The sequence below is a fragment of the Lepisosteus oculatus genome, chromosome 16, assembly GCF_040954835.1.
Source record: "Lepisosteus oculatus isolate fLepOcu1 chromosome 16, fLepOcu1.hap2, whole genome shotgun sequence".
Taxonomy (NCBI): domain Eukaryota; kingdom Metazoa; phylum Chordata; class Actinopteri; order Semionotiformes; family Lepisosteidae; genus Lepisosteus; species Lepisosteus oculatus.
In genome coordinates, this window is record NC_090711.1 from 8,250,438 (window position 1) to 8,267,143 (window position 16,706).

At 41.8% G+C, this 16,706-nt stretch overlaps 1 protein-coding gene across 1 annotated transcript in view; it reads left to right on the forward strand.

Moving 5' to 3' along the window:
* cdh4 (cadherin 4, type 1, R-cadherin (retinal)) overlaps positions 1 to 16,706 on the forward strand; it is a 387,156-nt gene that overhangs the window by 166,174 nt on the left and 204,276 nt on the right. The window lies entirely within an intron of this gene.

The following is a 16,706-nucleotide window of genomic DNA, read 5'->3' on the forward strand; positions in this document are numbered from 1 at the left end:
GACAAGCAAAAATGATCGAAGAGCACTTCCACCACTCTGTCCCAGGGAAAGACGGATGTGTGGCAAGGCAGTCTTTTGATCAGTTGTAAAGGGAGAGTACGCCATATGCTTTTGAAAGCAGGGGACATAAATAAACAGCAACTTCGTGGACACAGTAAAGCTGCTTCATCAACACTAACAGCAACAGAAATGTAACAAATTTAATGGCCCATCTGTTTTGGAAATCTCAGCTGCTGAATAAGGAAGGGTAAAAAGAAAAGCAAAAAAAAAAAGAAAAAGAAACAGTTGTTTTACTCATTGTGTGAGTAATGAGAGAATTGAACTGTTTTGGCAAGTCCATCTGCAGTAAAACGTCTTTGGACCCAAAGCTGGAATATAAAGCATTTAAATATTTGTCTTATTAAGTTTTGGTTTCTTGATGTACAGTAAATATATACAAAGACAATTCACTGTAGTAGATTTGTTCTCTAAATGAAGGAGCACAGTCTATAAGGTACCATTGTATACAGGGATGAAATACAGCACACCTCATTATCCTATTCTGTCAGCCATAGTGGACTCATTAGAAATCTGTCTCGAACTCCTGGTTACCCTACTACTATAAAGTATCTTTTGCTCACTTTTTCTCTCTTTTTTGTGTTCACTTCACAGAGGCAAATGAAATGTATTTATGGCACCCGGGCTGGAAAACAGTCTGCTAGAGACGTGCCTTAATTTAATTTTGAAAATGCCAGCAATAAATTTATCAGATGGGCTTAATCGAATCAAAATGGTGCAGCGTTCTATCCATCTTGTTGCTTCCATGGGGAATTGTGGGTGTTGTTAACCCTCTCCACCTCAGAGATGGTAGGGAAACAAAAGGGAAGAGAGACATAATCTTATCACAGTCACCAAAGGCAAACAGAATCTTCATTTCAGACATCTGACTCAGATTTGAAAATTCTCCAACTATAAAGATGTCATTCTTGATTCAGTATATTTTTTTTTAGTTGGTTCCTCACCAGGTAATGGAAAACATGCCCATTGTAAACTGCCTGAAGTCAGCGGAGGCAATAAAATCACATTTAATTATGACAATAAAAATCTTGACCTTCTCTGCTTTCATCATCTTCAGTGGATAATTTATGGATGCCTATAATATGCACCTGGTTTGGCCATTTAAACAAACTAACTAGATTGTTGGCACTGTTATTCTTCATGCTCTGTTCATTCACAAAAAAATTACTTTTAAAATACCATGACCTAACACTAAAGTATGTGGAAGAGTCATCTTTTAATACCTGTAATATGTCTTACAGTACAGTGGATTTATCATCCTAATCATGATTATGATTATTAAATATACTACAATTAATAATCAGGATAGAGTGGTATATTATGTTTGTTTTTATTGATTTTCATTAAGCATGTAAGGAGTAGTAGTCAGGGCTTTGGATTCTAGAGCAGAGGGCTGTGGGTTCATATCCTGGGTGGGACACCTCTGTCAAACACTTGAGCAAAGTGTTTCACTCAAATTGCTCCTGGAGATGCCCTGCAGTTAAAAGGGGTCCTAACACTTTTATTCCACTCCCACCACAGACCAACAATCCTATGCAGCTTTCTGGTCCACAGCCTCCTTAACCATCCACATCCACCATTCACACACAGCTTTTTGGTTCAATAAAGTTGCTTTATCACTTTTGAAAACATTTCCAGCTGCATACTGTACATAAACATACAGTACTGTAGCTCCTGTAGTTACTTCTGGATCACACAGAGGGCACCATACCTGTACAATGATCTCATGTATTGCATTTATGAAAGTAAGTGTCCCCCCATTTGCATATAATTGTTCGCAAAGCCATCCAGAATCGACTAATCTTTTTTTTCGAACTCACTATCTGTTTACAATTACTACTTTTCAAACCTTTCTTATAATCTGTCCCAAACTTTTCCATCTGATTATTTCCCTTGGATCTCCCTGCCAATTCTTACCTACAGTATTCTCTCTTTTGTTTACATATTCTCTATTTTGATCATTACCTTTTACCTATTTAATTTACATATTCTTTATTTATTCTCTCTTTTTTTCTCTCTTTTGAATGGCTCCACAAGTAAATTGTTGGTTGTGTACTTTAATATTTGTAGAATTAACCTCTACATGTTCCTTTACAGCTCTCTCACACTGGCACAGCTCTCCATTCACTATCCCGTAATATAATGAAATTAAAATGGATCCTGATTGTCATTCTTGATAATTGATTAATCGAAACATGAGTTAATTGATGGTCTAGACCATCAGTGTGCTCTGTAAGCCATGGCAATTTAAATGTAGAGTAAGGTAGACTGAGCATTCACAACACTGTTCATATACTGTACCACAGAGCTCCAAGACTAACCGTGGTCACTAATGATTTGTCGGGGCAAAGCTGTTAACCAGATTCTATTTGCTGTGGCTGTTTTGCAGATAGCAAGGGCATGGATTGAATTAAAAGAAGACGACTGTTCTAAATTGTCTGTCTTGTATCATTTAAAATTTTTACTTTTATACAGCACATTCAAAGAAATGTATTACTTGTAACTGCAACAAATTCACCAAGTTATTATCAGAAGAATGACCAAGCCTTATTACATCAGGTGCACTGACATTTTGCATTAACTCAGTCTCCAATATACTGATTGCTCAAGGGTGTGTTTTTTTGTTAACCCAGATATACTGGTTCCTTTCTGTTTTTTTTTCCTTTCTTAATTTTCACCAGCCTTGACACTCAAGTCATTAAATCAGCTCATCACCTATGCCCTATTGGCTTCATCACTAATGAGGAGATATAGTGCTTATACAGTACAACAGTTAAAGTCACTCAATTGTTGCGCTGTCCATCATGAATGATAATCAAAATGCTGCTGACAAAAAATGAAGAATATGCTAAAGAGCTATATACTGTACTTCATTTTTCGAAAAACGTACATACATAAACAAAGTGCTACACTTCTTTTACTGGTCAGTATAGAATTTATTAAATGTGAGATCCGGGTGAATTTTGAATACTTTCAGGAGTGCATTTTTTAATTGGCAAAACAGCAAATGGTCGGATTCCTGCTTCTTTTCCCTCATCTCTTCATAATCGATTGGTCCATAACATGTTGCCTATTTTCACTTGGTATGATTGAGATGTTTTTTATATGCACACACAGTAAAGAGAGGTCTTCTAAAACTAAAGCCTAGGAAATAGTGGGATGATGTGTAGGCAGCCTGGCAGGTTTTTGTCTTTTCTACCTTTCAAAGAAGGTGCCTGTGTGTGATGGGGGAGCTTCCTGTTTGCCCAGCTTTTGACAAGCCGTTCAGCGAGCTAAATGTAGATTGAAGGATCCCTTCATGACAAACCTCTGATGTTTTCATTACCGTCCGCTATTTGTGTTACTTAAAAAAAAACTATTATTGTATCTCCGGTATTTGTAGCCCTGATATGACCAGATAGTGTTGTTTTTCAGATCTCACAATTTGATTTATAAAGACTATTATCAAAGCTTCCTGGGCATCAAAGAAATGAAGCCAGTGAATGCAAATGAAGAACTGCAAGTGACACAGGCGATAGTAAGGTCAACAGGCTTTGTCTCAGAGCAACGGAAGGGGTTTCAGAAGAGGGCAGCTCCTAATATCTGAAAATGCTAATAAGCTGTCACCGATTGCTGCAACCTCTGAAGCACCACATCTTCGAGACAAAAGCCAAATATAGAAGCATTAAGCCAAGAAATATTTCACAGTTAGGCCTATTCATTATCTCTCCTCCCTCTGTCCTTTGAAACTGATAGAAAACTGCTGTTTCAAAGCTTCTGTGCAAAAATATGTTTTGCCTGAGAATCTTGTGAAACACTGGCAAACTGTGAGAACTGGGAAGTATACTAAATGACACTGCCAAGCATTCTTAGAATTTTGTTTGGATATCTAAAAAAATCCATCTGCAAATTTGAAAATGTGACCATAATATGATACAATTTTGAGTACAGTGTGAATAAACTTTGACAAGTAATTTTAATCTAGAAGATCCATAACTTACTTTTTACCTAATTACAGTATGACCACAGGCTACATGTAAAAAAAATATTGTACTGTTATGGAGATTTACTTTACTAACTTAATTCTTTGCTAGTACATGCAACACAATTGGAACCCTTTTTTATAAAGATAAGATGTATTTAGTAAATTTCAGTCCCTTTCAAAATATTTACTGAACATCCTAATAATTTGAACAATTTGAATTTGCTGTAAGTAAAACTAGTTACTATACTATTCAATTGATTTCTTCATTTATTTATTGTGTGTACATGACAAGCCTCATCCTAAACAGGGAGGCTTGTCACTCGAGCACATTAAAACTCTCAAGGCGCCATAGACTACAGGGCAATGTTTCTTTAGCCAGTATACCACTGCTCAATTACACACACCAAACTTCACTACGCCACAATCTTAACACCAACAACCTCAATGCACTCCCTTTATATCCCTGGCAAACCGAATTATACCCATGTGAGAATGTGTTTGCTAACCCTTCATTAATTATCTTATTCATTAACTAATAAACATCAATTCCACCTCAAGTGTTACTATTTACAACTATTAGAGTCCTTAAAGACCTTTAGTGGCAGGTCAGCTGTAACTACAATCTTCACTTCAGATGGTTTACGAGTGTACTAGATTTATTCTGCATAACCGTGCCAGTATTGCTATTGAAGAATTAGACATCCCAGTGCTTAAAGGACAGCTACCCCTACACTTTTAAATGTAACTTTCTGAAACTTATATTTTTTTAAGTGTCTTAATTGACTGCAAAATAGATTTACTAAAAATATATCAATATTCCTATTTTGTTTATTATGCCAAGACAAATAAAACAACAGTGTCTTCTCTTTTGGGTAAAACATTATCCTGGTAGATCATCCAGGAGAGCCTGATTTTAAACAGGTACTGTATGTCATCTTCAAGCAAATCATTTTACAGTGATGAATGGTGAAATCAGATTAGTGAAATAATAATTAGTATTAAATAGCAATGATTAAATGCTTTACACAAAGCAAGACATTGTGTTTTGAATATGTTATAGATTAATCACTGCTAAATTCTAGTTAGCATCGGTGACAGCTAATTTCTATTATCTGTGTAAATTAACAATGACATAATAATATGGATTCAGCATAATTAACTGTCCCTAGGATTACACAGGCCAGATACAGGTGTAAAGCCATCATGACTATGCATGAATACTAACTTCTGTATGCTGAAAATGCATTCTTCATAAAGGCAGATGAATATGTACTCTGTTGATGTTTTTTTATTATTTATTATTCACCTCTCAAAATTAGTTTACATTGGATACAAATAGCAGGAAATTGGTTTCTACAGTCCACACGGTTGTATTGTTTAATCCCTGCCGCTTCAGTTCCTGCCAGCTGTGAATGAGACAGCACAAGCAAGTGAATTAATCAAGACCACCATTTTCACTATGAAGTACATATATCATTCAGGTCTGTGTAACCTCTGTATTGTAGTTCAGACACTTTACCTTGTAGAAACAAAGGCAGAATAAGGAATGCCAATCTTGACCAGGGTTATCTAGGGTGGCAGTGCATTTCCAGCATTTGCTTATATCATATCTCTTCTTAGCAGAGCTCTGTAGACACCAGCCTTTTCATGTCCTGGTACAATGTCATTGGTTGGACAAGAAGATACCAGTGAATGAAGGGCCGCTCATTAAAATGTCTTTGAGCAAGTTTTTTTTATTCAAAAATTCTAATACACATAAAACCCAAGAAGCCAATCCGTAATTTTTCCAATATCCATTTAAATTAAGGAACTGTGATTTTAGTTCGTCTTGTTAGAACTTGGTTATAAGTCAGTACTCTATATCTGTCACGAATCATACTCCCGCGTGCACCTCCTGGCATACACTGCGCTGCTGTTAGCAATTAGCACGGCACTCCCCGCTTTCACATATAAACCCCTTCAAACCGTTCACTCCTCGCTCACTGTTGAGCTAGTTTTTGCCTTTCTCTTGTGCGCTTTCCTTCAATTACTGTTTTCTGGATACCGACCCTGCTCTGCCTTCGACCTCGACTCCGTCTCTGCCTCACGTCTCTTGGATTTGTTTGCCTCGCTGCTTTGACCTCTGGACTCCTGACCCTGCTCTGCCTTCGACCTCAACTCCGTCTCTGCCTCGCGTCTTTTGGATTTGTTTACCTTTCTGCCTCGACCTCAGGACTCCCGACATAGCCTGGTTACTCCGACTTCGAACTACGTCTCGCGTCCCTTGGAAGTCTGACCTGTTTCTTGGCACTGCATAGGGTCCGAACATCTACACCATTAGTCCTCTTTCTTCTTTGTGACAGAACAGTGAGCCAAATAATGGACCCCACGTGCTCCAACTCACTGCTGGTGCGGCATTCTTGGGCTCTGGATCAGCTCAATACTACCGTACAACAATTGGTCAATTTTGTTTCCGGCACTTCTCCCCAGTCCCTCATTTCCCAACCACCCCAGTACCCCATGCCACCTCCGGTGTCTACTGCCTCTTACAACCCCTTGCCCCCTCCCACCCCGGACCGATTAGATGGCAGTGATTTACCTGACGCAGTGCTGAATGGCCTACAATCTCTAACAGGACTGCTTCCCCTCTGATCGTGAACGGATCCCCTTCATGGTAGCCCACCTCTCTGGCCGGGCTCTGGAATGGGCTGTGGGACTCCTCGCCAGGAACGCCCCTGAAGCTTCTGATCTCTCTCAGATCCAAGCACTGCTGATGTTTGGACAGCTACGTTCGGACAGCCCCAGTCCTCTTATTTCGCCGCCTCTCATCTCTGTCCTAGCACAAGGTTCTAGACCTCTCCAGGAATACATCACTGATTTTTGGGTTCTGGCTTCCCAGCTTGCCTAGAACCAGAAGGCTCTATCCATCAATTCCGCAGGGGTCTGTCCGAAGAGCTGAAGGATCACCTGGCTCTCCTCCCCATCCACACGCCAACCCTCAAGAGCTTCGTTTCCCTAGACATTGAAATTGACGTTTGTCTGCAGCAACGTCAGGCTGAACAGCTCTACGCCAGCCGAACCCCCCTCGTTTCCACACCAGCTACCCCCCTTCCTCCTTTCCCTTTGGTCTGACCTCTGAAGAATGGTCTCGCTGCCTTTCTGAAGGATGCTGCCTTTACTGCGGGGCTCCCGACCACCTCAGAGCCTCCTGCCCGGTCCGACCTCCTCGCTCCTCTCGTCCCACTGCTAAGGTCCCACTGCTAAGGCTCCTCTCGTCCCACTGCTAATACGTTCTCTCAACCCGTCTGTATCCGGACTCTCCCTCCCCACCACTCTCTCCTGGGGCAATTCTCAGGAGTCTCTCTTGGTTTTTATTGATTCAGGTGCCGCGGGCAACTTTCTAGACTCCGGTCTCGCCACTTCTCTAAGGATTCCCCTGCTGCCAGTCTCCCCTGCCATCCGCATTGAGTCTGTAGACGGCTCCTCACTCTCTCCAGGATTGGTGGAATGACAGACGATCCCCCTCTCGCTGCATGTCGGTGTTACGCACCAGGAACAGATCCAGCTCCTCCTTACTCATTCCCTGTCTCTTCCGCTTATCCTTAGTTTCCCCTGGTTACAACTTCACAATCCTCACATCTCTTGGTCTCACCGCGATATCACCGCCTGGAGCCCTCACTGCATTACACACTGTTGTCAAATTCCTCAGAAACTTTCCATCACCCGCATCGCTCCAGACCTCCCCTCCACTATACCCCCTGCTTACACCGACCTTCAGTTAGCTTTCTGTAAACAGAAAGCACTGTCTCTCCCCCTGCATCGCCCCTACAACTGCCGGATCGACTTGATTCCTGGTACTGTACCTCCCAGGGGACGCATCTACCCTCTCTCCGTTCAAGTCTAAGGCTTTGGAAACCTACATCCAGGACTCTCTAAAATCAGGCTTTATATGTCCCTCCTCCTTCCCCGCCTGCTCAAGTTTTTTTTTTGTTGGGAAAAAATACAGCTTCTTAAGGGGAGCTCCCAGGGGACGCATCTACCCTCTCTCCGTTCAGGAGTCTAAGGCTTTGGAAACCTACATCCAGGACTCTCTAAAATCAGGCTTTATATGTCCCTCCTCCTTCCCCGCCTGTTCAAGTTTTTTTTTTGTTGGGAAAAAATACAGCTCCTTGCTGTGGATTACCGCGGTCTTAATGCTATCACTATCAAGAACCGCTACCCTCTGCTGCTCATCCCCGCAGCCATAGAATCCGTCCGGGGCGCCACCATCTTCTCTAAATTGGACCTATGTGGTGCCTACAACCTCATCCGTATTCGCGAGGGCGACAAATGAAAGACGGTTTTCATTACCACTCATGGCCACTACGAATATCAAGTTATGCCCTTCGGGCTCATCAACGTCTTCCAAAATTTCATGAAGGACATTTTTCGGGACATTATTAATCGGTTTGCCCTGGTTTACTTTGATGATATCCTGATCTTCTTCAGCACTCCTCAGGAACACACCATCCATTTCCGAAAAGCCTGTGTCGTCTCATTGACAACAAACTTTACCCCACGTTGGAGAAATGCTTTTTTCATGTATCTAAGGTCCAATTCCTAGGCTACATCATTTCCCCACTTGGTGTCGAGATGGATCCTGCCAAGACTGAAGCCATTAAGGACTGGCCCACCCCGAAGAACTTGAAGCAGATTCAGCACTTCCTGGGCTTTTTTTACCGTCGCTTTGTCAGGGAGTTCAGTTCAGTCACAGCCCCCATTACTTCCTTGACCCGCAAGGGTCCCAGGCAAGGCAAGTGATACCCCGAAGCCAACCACGCCTTTCTCCACTTAAAACACCTTTTCACCTCTGCTCCACTGCTCCGTCACCCGGATCCCTCTTTGCTTTTTGTCCTGGAAGTCAATGCCTCTGCCCACAGAGTTTGCGCCATTCTGTCCCAATGTCATGGAGACAAGGGTATTCTTCACCCCTGTGCCTTTTTCTCTCGAAAATTGTCCCCCGCCGAGTTGAATTACGATGTGGGTGACAGGGAATTACTCGCCATCAAGCTCGCCCTCGAAGAGTGGAGACACTGGCTGGAGGGGGCCCAGCACCCCTTCACTGTCCTGTCCAAAACAGAGTGTGTCCCCACCTGGGGACACACTCTGTTTTGCTGCTTTCTTTCCCCACTCACTCCCTTCTCTAGTCCTTCTGAGTAGAAAAGTGGCTTTGCTTCCCACTAGAAAGAGGACAAGCTACTGCATGTGTGCGCAACAGGTCTGCATTCAGGAAAATCTGTCTCTATGAGTCTGACATGCAGCCAGCCGTTTGTCATCTTCCCTCAAGCATTTCACAGAAGAATCTGGCCTACCTTCAGTCAGCAAGAAGGCTCAATTCCCGTCAAGCCCACTGGTCCCTATTCTTCACCCAATTTAACTTCTTCATATCATCCACCCCTGGCTCCAAGAATGTCAAGGCTGAGTCCCTTTCCCGCCTGCATGACCCTCCTGATGCTGAGCGTCCTCTTGAAGCCATTATTCCCCCACATAAGTTTATTGCTGCCGTCCGCTGTGACATTGAGGACCTCGTGCGGTACTCTCTGTCCAACTAGACCGTACCCCCCCAGTGTCCCCCGGATAAACTTTTCGTCCCCGATCAGGTTCACGCTGACGTCCTCCGCTGGAGTCATGGCTCACTTTTCGCTGGACATCCTGGAGTTCGCCGCACCTGCGAACTCATCTCCGCTCACTTCTGGTGGTCCTCGCTCAAAACTGACATTACTGACTATATTAAGGCCTGTCCAACTTGTGCCAGGAGCAAGACTCTTCGCCTCAAGAAAGCTGGTCTCCTCCAACACCTTTCCATCCCCAGGCATCCCTGGTCTCACATCACCATGGACTTCCTCACTGACCTTCCGTTAAGTCAAGGCAAGTCCGTCATTATGGTCATTACGGATAGATTCTCCAAAGCCGCCCACTTTGTTCCCCTTACATCTTTACCCACTGCCCAAGAAATGGCTGATGTCTTCGTCCACCAGATTTTTAGACTCCACGGCTAACCATCCGATATTTTCTCTGACAGAGGCCCTCAATTTACCTCTCATTTTTGGAAAGCCTTCTGTAAGGCTATAGGCACCTCCGTCTCCCTTACCACCGGCTACTACCCCGAAGCCCACCCCAGTGGTGAGACCGAGCGCCTAAACCAGGACCTTTTAACTTACCTGCATGCTTATGTTTCCGCTTCCCAGGAAGACTGGACCTCCCTGCTGCCTTGGGCAGAATACGCTCATAACTCCCTTTACTCCTCCTCCACCGGCGTCTCGCCTTTCCTGTGCTCCTTGGGATACCCTCCCTCCTCCCACTTACCAGCCCCGAATCGGATATCCCCTCGGTACGTCAATATGTGTCTTCTCTCAGAAAGCTCTGGAAAACAGTCCGGTCCTCGCTTTTTAAGACCTCATGTCAGTACAAGAGGGCAGCTGACAAACACCGCAGACCCTTTCCCAGGCTCTGAAGAGGACAGTTCGTTTGGCTTTCCACCAAGAACGTCCCTTTACGCCAGCCCTCAGCCAAACTGGGACCCCGCGTTATCGTCCCTTTCCGGGTTGTTTACAGGATCACCCCGGTTTCTTTCCGTCTCGCTCTCCCCCCTTCCCTCCGAATTCACCCTACCTTCCACGTCTCCCTCCTTAAACCTTACCACCGTTCCCCCCTCTCTAGACCTCAACCTCAGCCACCCCCACCCCGACTTATCGACGGCGCTCCCACGTTTATTGTCAATAAGATTCGGGATTCTCGTTGGCACAGGGGGCAGTGCCAGTACCTTGTCGACTGGAAAGGATATGGTCCGGAGGACCGATCATGGATTCTGGAGCGGGACATCCTAGACAAATCCCTCATCAAGACCTTCCGTCAGTCTACGGCATCCAGAGCCGCCTGTGGGGGGGGGGGATACTGTCACAAATCATACTCCCGTGTGGACACACCAGCGCCGCTGTTAACAATTAGCACTGCACTCCCCACTTTCACATATAAACCCCATCACTCCGTTCACTCCTCGCTCAATGCTGAGCTGGTTTATGCCTTTCTCTTGTGCACTTTCCTTCAATTACTGTTTTCTGGATACCGACCCTGCTCTGCCTTCGACCTCGACTCCGTCTCTGCCCCGCGTCTCCTAGTTTGTTTGCCTCGCTGCCTCGACCTCTGGACTCCCGACCCTGCTCTGCCTTCGACCTCAACTCCGTCTCTGCCTATCCTGGTTACTCCAACTTCGAACCGCGTCTCTCGTCCCTTGGAAGTCTCACCTGTTTCTTGTTGGCACTGCAGAGGGTCTGAACATCTACACCATTAGTCCTCTTTCTTCTATGTGACAATATCCCAGTATAGTGATGGGGACACTATACTGTAAAAAGGCACCGTCCTTTGGATGAGATGTTAAAATGAGGTCCTGACTCTCTGTAGTCATTAAAAATCCCAGGGCATTTCTGGCCAAATTTCCCCATGGCCTTTACCAATCATGGCCTCCAAATTATCCAGGTGGGTTCTGCACATTGGTGGTGGAGTGGAGTCCCCACTATATGTTATGGGTTTTCAGTAGATGTCCATATTATTATTATTATTATTATCATTGTTATTATTATTATTACTGCTAGCTGCTAGCAAGCATAATAATCTTGCACAGTAATAGTAACGAGTGCATTTTTCGTAATGCAGTTGAACATTTTTTGCCATTGGTGTATGGCTATTTTCAATCCCATTTTTAGAAAAAAGTCTCTTATCCTGAGTTTTTGCAGTGCTAAGATTGTTGACTGAGGGAAATTGCAGGTACGCCAAAGCATTATTTATATCACAGCACTCAAGATGCTTTCTTTTTTAATTGCTTTCATTGAGACCTTGGGAAAATAAGGATTGATAGTGTATTAGGTTTTACAGGTAAGCTTTGGTGAAACTATAGAATTTACATGTAAAATCGCACTGCAATACTATCAGACAGCTAATAGATGTATTAAAGTGTATTATTATTCAAACATAAGTGATTGAATAGTCATGATGTGCTTAGGAATTCAAAACTATAGTAGATATTTTCTTATGGTAATCATTATTGTCTATCAGTGGGGATGCAAGAATCTGTGTTTGTCAGTGGATTCGAAAGTTTTCGCATTTGACAGTGGAATGGGCAATGTGTGGCATGCTGTTCACAGCAGGAAACTTCCATAGAGGAGGTTCTTTTCTTGAGGTGGGATGGGAATGATGAGCTAAGAATCCGCGGGGGCCGTGGGGGGCGGGTGTGTGTGGATCAAGTCATACCGAGTTTCTGTTTTATTTCCATTTCAGGGAATGTCAGTCTTTATACCATAGCACTCAAGCAGTAGAGCTGGATAGCCATCCATTTCAAATTGAAAAGTGTAGGCTCTACAATACAGTACAGCACTTTCATGCTCTCATTTAACCACTTCATCTCTGGGTTTGTTTCTTTTTCCCCTAAAAAACTAAGTTAATAAATCCTGCACATTGACATGGCTTGAATGATTGTAGATATACAGTGTGTTTTCTTTAGGGTGTATTTTCAGATGCTTTTCCAGGTCCATGAAACTAACAAAGAGATGGGTTGAAATCATAAGATCATTAATTTGCAAACAAAAAAAACATACTACACTTCTTGTTAGGGTCCTTCCCATCTTCTACTCTGTCCATTTAAACTCCATTTCCACAACAGGGCCCTTTCCACTGTGTGCCACATCATCCACGGCTGACAGAGGCTGGGATTCTGAGCTATTTGTTCAGTTTCTCACTGTGGCTGGCTTAGAAACATAAGGACTTCACATACAGTAGCTCCTTTTCCTTTCTAAATCTGGAAGTCTGCAGACCCCTGCAAATGTGCTACAAATTGTTAAAAATGCAACTTTCAAATCAAGTTGTGAATATTCAGAGGCTGAGGTTTTACATAACTGGAAGGCAAAAAAAGGGAGGCAAATTTTACAGGAGCCAGATATAATTATGGAGGAAGTATTGCAAAAATAATCTGTTTCACTTGAAAAAAAAAATCAGGAAAGAAAGCTGACAAAATAAAGGCATGCAAAACATATAAAAATGCTGTGTCAGGCATAAAATATTGCAGCAATAAAAAAAGTTCAAAATGTGAAAGCTAAGGCAGTTAAGAGATACGGTATGTCACTGCTCCTAGTGGTAGGATGTTGTAAATCATCTTTAAGCTCAGAACACAGGTGTGTTTTAGCCTTTGACAAGCTGGTGTCCCTGCAAAACCTGTGGATCTGACAGGTCAGTGGAACATTAGCCATATACAGTACAGTATATACAGTATATATTCTTTTGGCAGTTGAAGTCCTTTTTCTCCTAACTGTCCTTATCTCTTCATGCATTCTGAACAATGACATTTGGGATACCCTGCTGTGTCACACCAAATAGCTCCAGCAGTGGTTAGCATTTGTGTTAAAGTAAACATTGTGTTACATTAATGTTTTAAATTTTTAATGTTTGGAATTGGCACATTTATAACCAATGATCTACAGGATAACATATGAAGTGAAAAGCAATAGATGTAATAATTTAATTTAATAACTAATGAAATTTTATATTAGTGTAAGCCAAACTGTGGAATCTGTGATTCAACTAGAACTGTCAAAGCACTAAATAAAGGAGATGCAGAGGGATGGTATGCAGGCAAACTGGAGACTGAAATGGAAATGGAAATGGGTCAGAGTTGATAGGAAACACTGTGGAACACCCACCAGATTGAAACAAAACATAACCCACTCTGCCACAGGACTAGTTTCTCTATAAAGGTGATTATGGGGATAGTACACAGCTTTACCTTGCTCTGAAATGGGACTTGAGAGAAATACCATTGCATCCATAAATGATCTTTGTGCAATATGAGCAATGGAAGAAGAAGAAGGAGATCCTAAAAAAATACTTCAGCCAGAAAACAGGGATCTAATCTTATTTGGAAAGGTTTTTCAGTGAAGTGTCAATGAAAGAGGATATCAGGGGGATCCGCCTGGAATACACTGAAGAAATTTAAATGTTGTGCTAATGTGTAGATGCTAGGTGAAATCTTGATGTCCATAAAAAAATTCTAAAGAATAAGGAATTTCACACTTAAAATGTGTTATTTGCCATAAAGCCATGGGCTTGATTTTAAATCTGGCTATTAAAACATGCATGTGACATTTTGTTTGCAAAACACATAAGCTATAATGTCATTCCTTTGTGGGCAGAAAACCATCTGATTTATCACTAAAATTAGCAATTTCAAATAGAATAATAATTTACAACTAGGCCAACACTTTTTTTAAAACATTTCCACTCTGGTGTATTTGCCGTGACTACTAAGATCTCCCATTAGTCTATACAGTATATGTAACAGAGTTCAGTGCATGTTATAAAAAAAGTGACAAAATAGTAAGGAAATCTGCCCATTCTCTTCACTGGTGTCTATGGAATGGTGCTGTCTCTGCTCTTACACTGTGAATGACCATGTTCATATTCTGGCAGAAGCAGAGCAGTACTGTATATAGCTCATGATTAAAGATATTGAATTTTTGCCTTTTTCGTTATTTTTATAAAACCATTATTTAAACACAATTTTCATATCAGTGGAATCACAATCGAAGAACGTTTTTTCTTTCAAAGCAGTAACCTCATCTGGCATTAGCTAGATTTTAGGAGCACAGTGTCCTTTATTCTTAACCAGTTTTCTGTTCGGTTCTCGGAATATGTATTCTTGAATGTTTGAGCATGCAAAAATATTATTTAAAATAATGACTTTTGGTCTCTTTATAAACTCTGGCTGGCATAGATTCAAAATTGACAGTGGTCTGCACTGAAGTGTCCCCTTTAGCTTTCTTCAAGTCTTTTTCACAGCCATTTTTCTTACTGTAGGTGCCCTTAACTGTTTTTCAAGTAGGTAGCGGCATCAGCATTCATAGACTGCAAAGCAACACGTGAGGGTTTATTCCATTCTGAAAGGAAAAGAAAAGAGACACATCATTTTGGCTGTGAAGCCTTCTTCAGGTGTGACATGTTTCTTTTCTTTCCCTGTCAGTAAGGAATAAACCTTAACCTGTTCCTTAACTGGCTAAAGAGTGGGTAATACACTGTGGCCTCCTGTGCTCCTTTTACATCAGGAGCAGAGGAGGCCCCAGTGCATTACCTACTCTTTAGCCAGTTTCATGCCTGGCATTTTCTCTGGACCCAGGGAGCATATCTTTATAAAGTAGGTGGCTATGTAGGCAGCAAAGGGAGAGGTTTATTCCATCCTGAAAGTAAAATAAACACAACATTTCATCTGTGGAGCCTCCTTCAGGTGTGAGGGAGAGAGGAAAACTAGAACATAAATAAGTCAAAGGAGAAGAAAAGACAGAGTAGTTAAGAAGAGGCGGGGAACAAGGAACAAATGGGCCTGAAACAAGTGAAAATGAGTGTCCAAACTGTGAGTGTCCAGGGAGAGGTGTGAAAAGCAAATATTTGCCAATGAATAAAGAAGATTTAGAAGGAGATGAGTCTGTTGAGAGTACGGGGAAAGTGTGATCCAAGATTTAGGATGATTTTGGTTTCAGATGTCTTTCTGCAATATGAGTTCCGAAATCCCAAACAAAGAAGCATTCTTCTAAACAGCAGACAAAATATTTGCATCTAATGTATGAGTTTCAACCTGGTGCCCATGGCAGCTCCACTGGCCTGCTTGTAAATGAGGTTATTGAAAGAGAAGGAAGTGTGAGGACCAAATCTGCAAGATGTACAAGAGTATGGGTTGGTGGATCAAGCACCGTGCGTTTGTCTAGCGTGTTCTTGAGGGGCATAAGACCATCATTGTGGGGAATAACATCGAACAAAGATGTGATGTTTATGGTGAAAATTAAAAATTCTGGGCCCTGCTATTGAGTATTCAGTAGCTGTTTTTTTACAGTGTTGAGTTTATTTATTATGGTGGTCTAGTTCAGCTGTGTATAGGAGGAAAATATTTTTAGTCCTTAATAAAGAGTGACATGTGACAATCAAGCATTTTCCATAGTATTGTCTCCATGACAGGCTCAACAATTTACTCTTTGAAGCATATCTGTTGCTGCTACTTCACATTTTTGTTATCATAAAGCTACTTTTTGTGTTCTGCAAAGTACGAGGACTGTCTTGACTTAAGGACTTGGAGAACTGTCACAGGAGACATGGCAGATGGCTGCTTCTTGCGTCTTAAAAACTTTGAAATCGCTCACCAACTGTTAAGGAAAGTCTGTTCACTTTCCTTCAGTATTTTTTCCCTAGTCCAGCCTGAAATAATGAAAAAAAAAACTTCAATGCTTAGTTTCAGTAATAATGCTGACTCTGTTCTACAACTAGAGAACATGAGCTGAAGTGCAGCCAAATAGAAGAAAATTGGCTGCAGTCATGAAATAGAAAAGACACCTCTTTTAATTCTAAAGTTCTTTGCTAACAGCTTTGTACTTTCAAACTGAAAAAATCACCTTTCAGTCGCAACTTTTTCAAACCATTCTAAAAAACTGTAATTATATTATTTTCATGCCTATAGCAGAATTTTTAAATTAGTAACCAAAACTGAAACACATTGCTATATTTGACCTCTCTAAAAGTAATTTATAATCACTGGGGTTTTTTTTCTTTCAGTTTATATTTAGCACTTCTCTTAATTTTAAAATGAAATTGTGTTAATTCCCTTTCTCAGTTAAAAATAAGCATAATCATAATATGA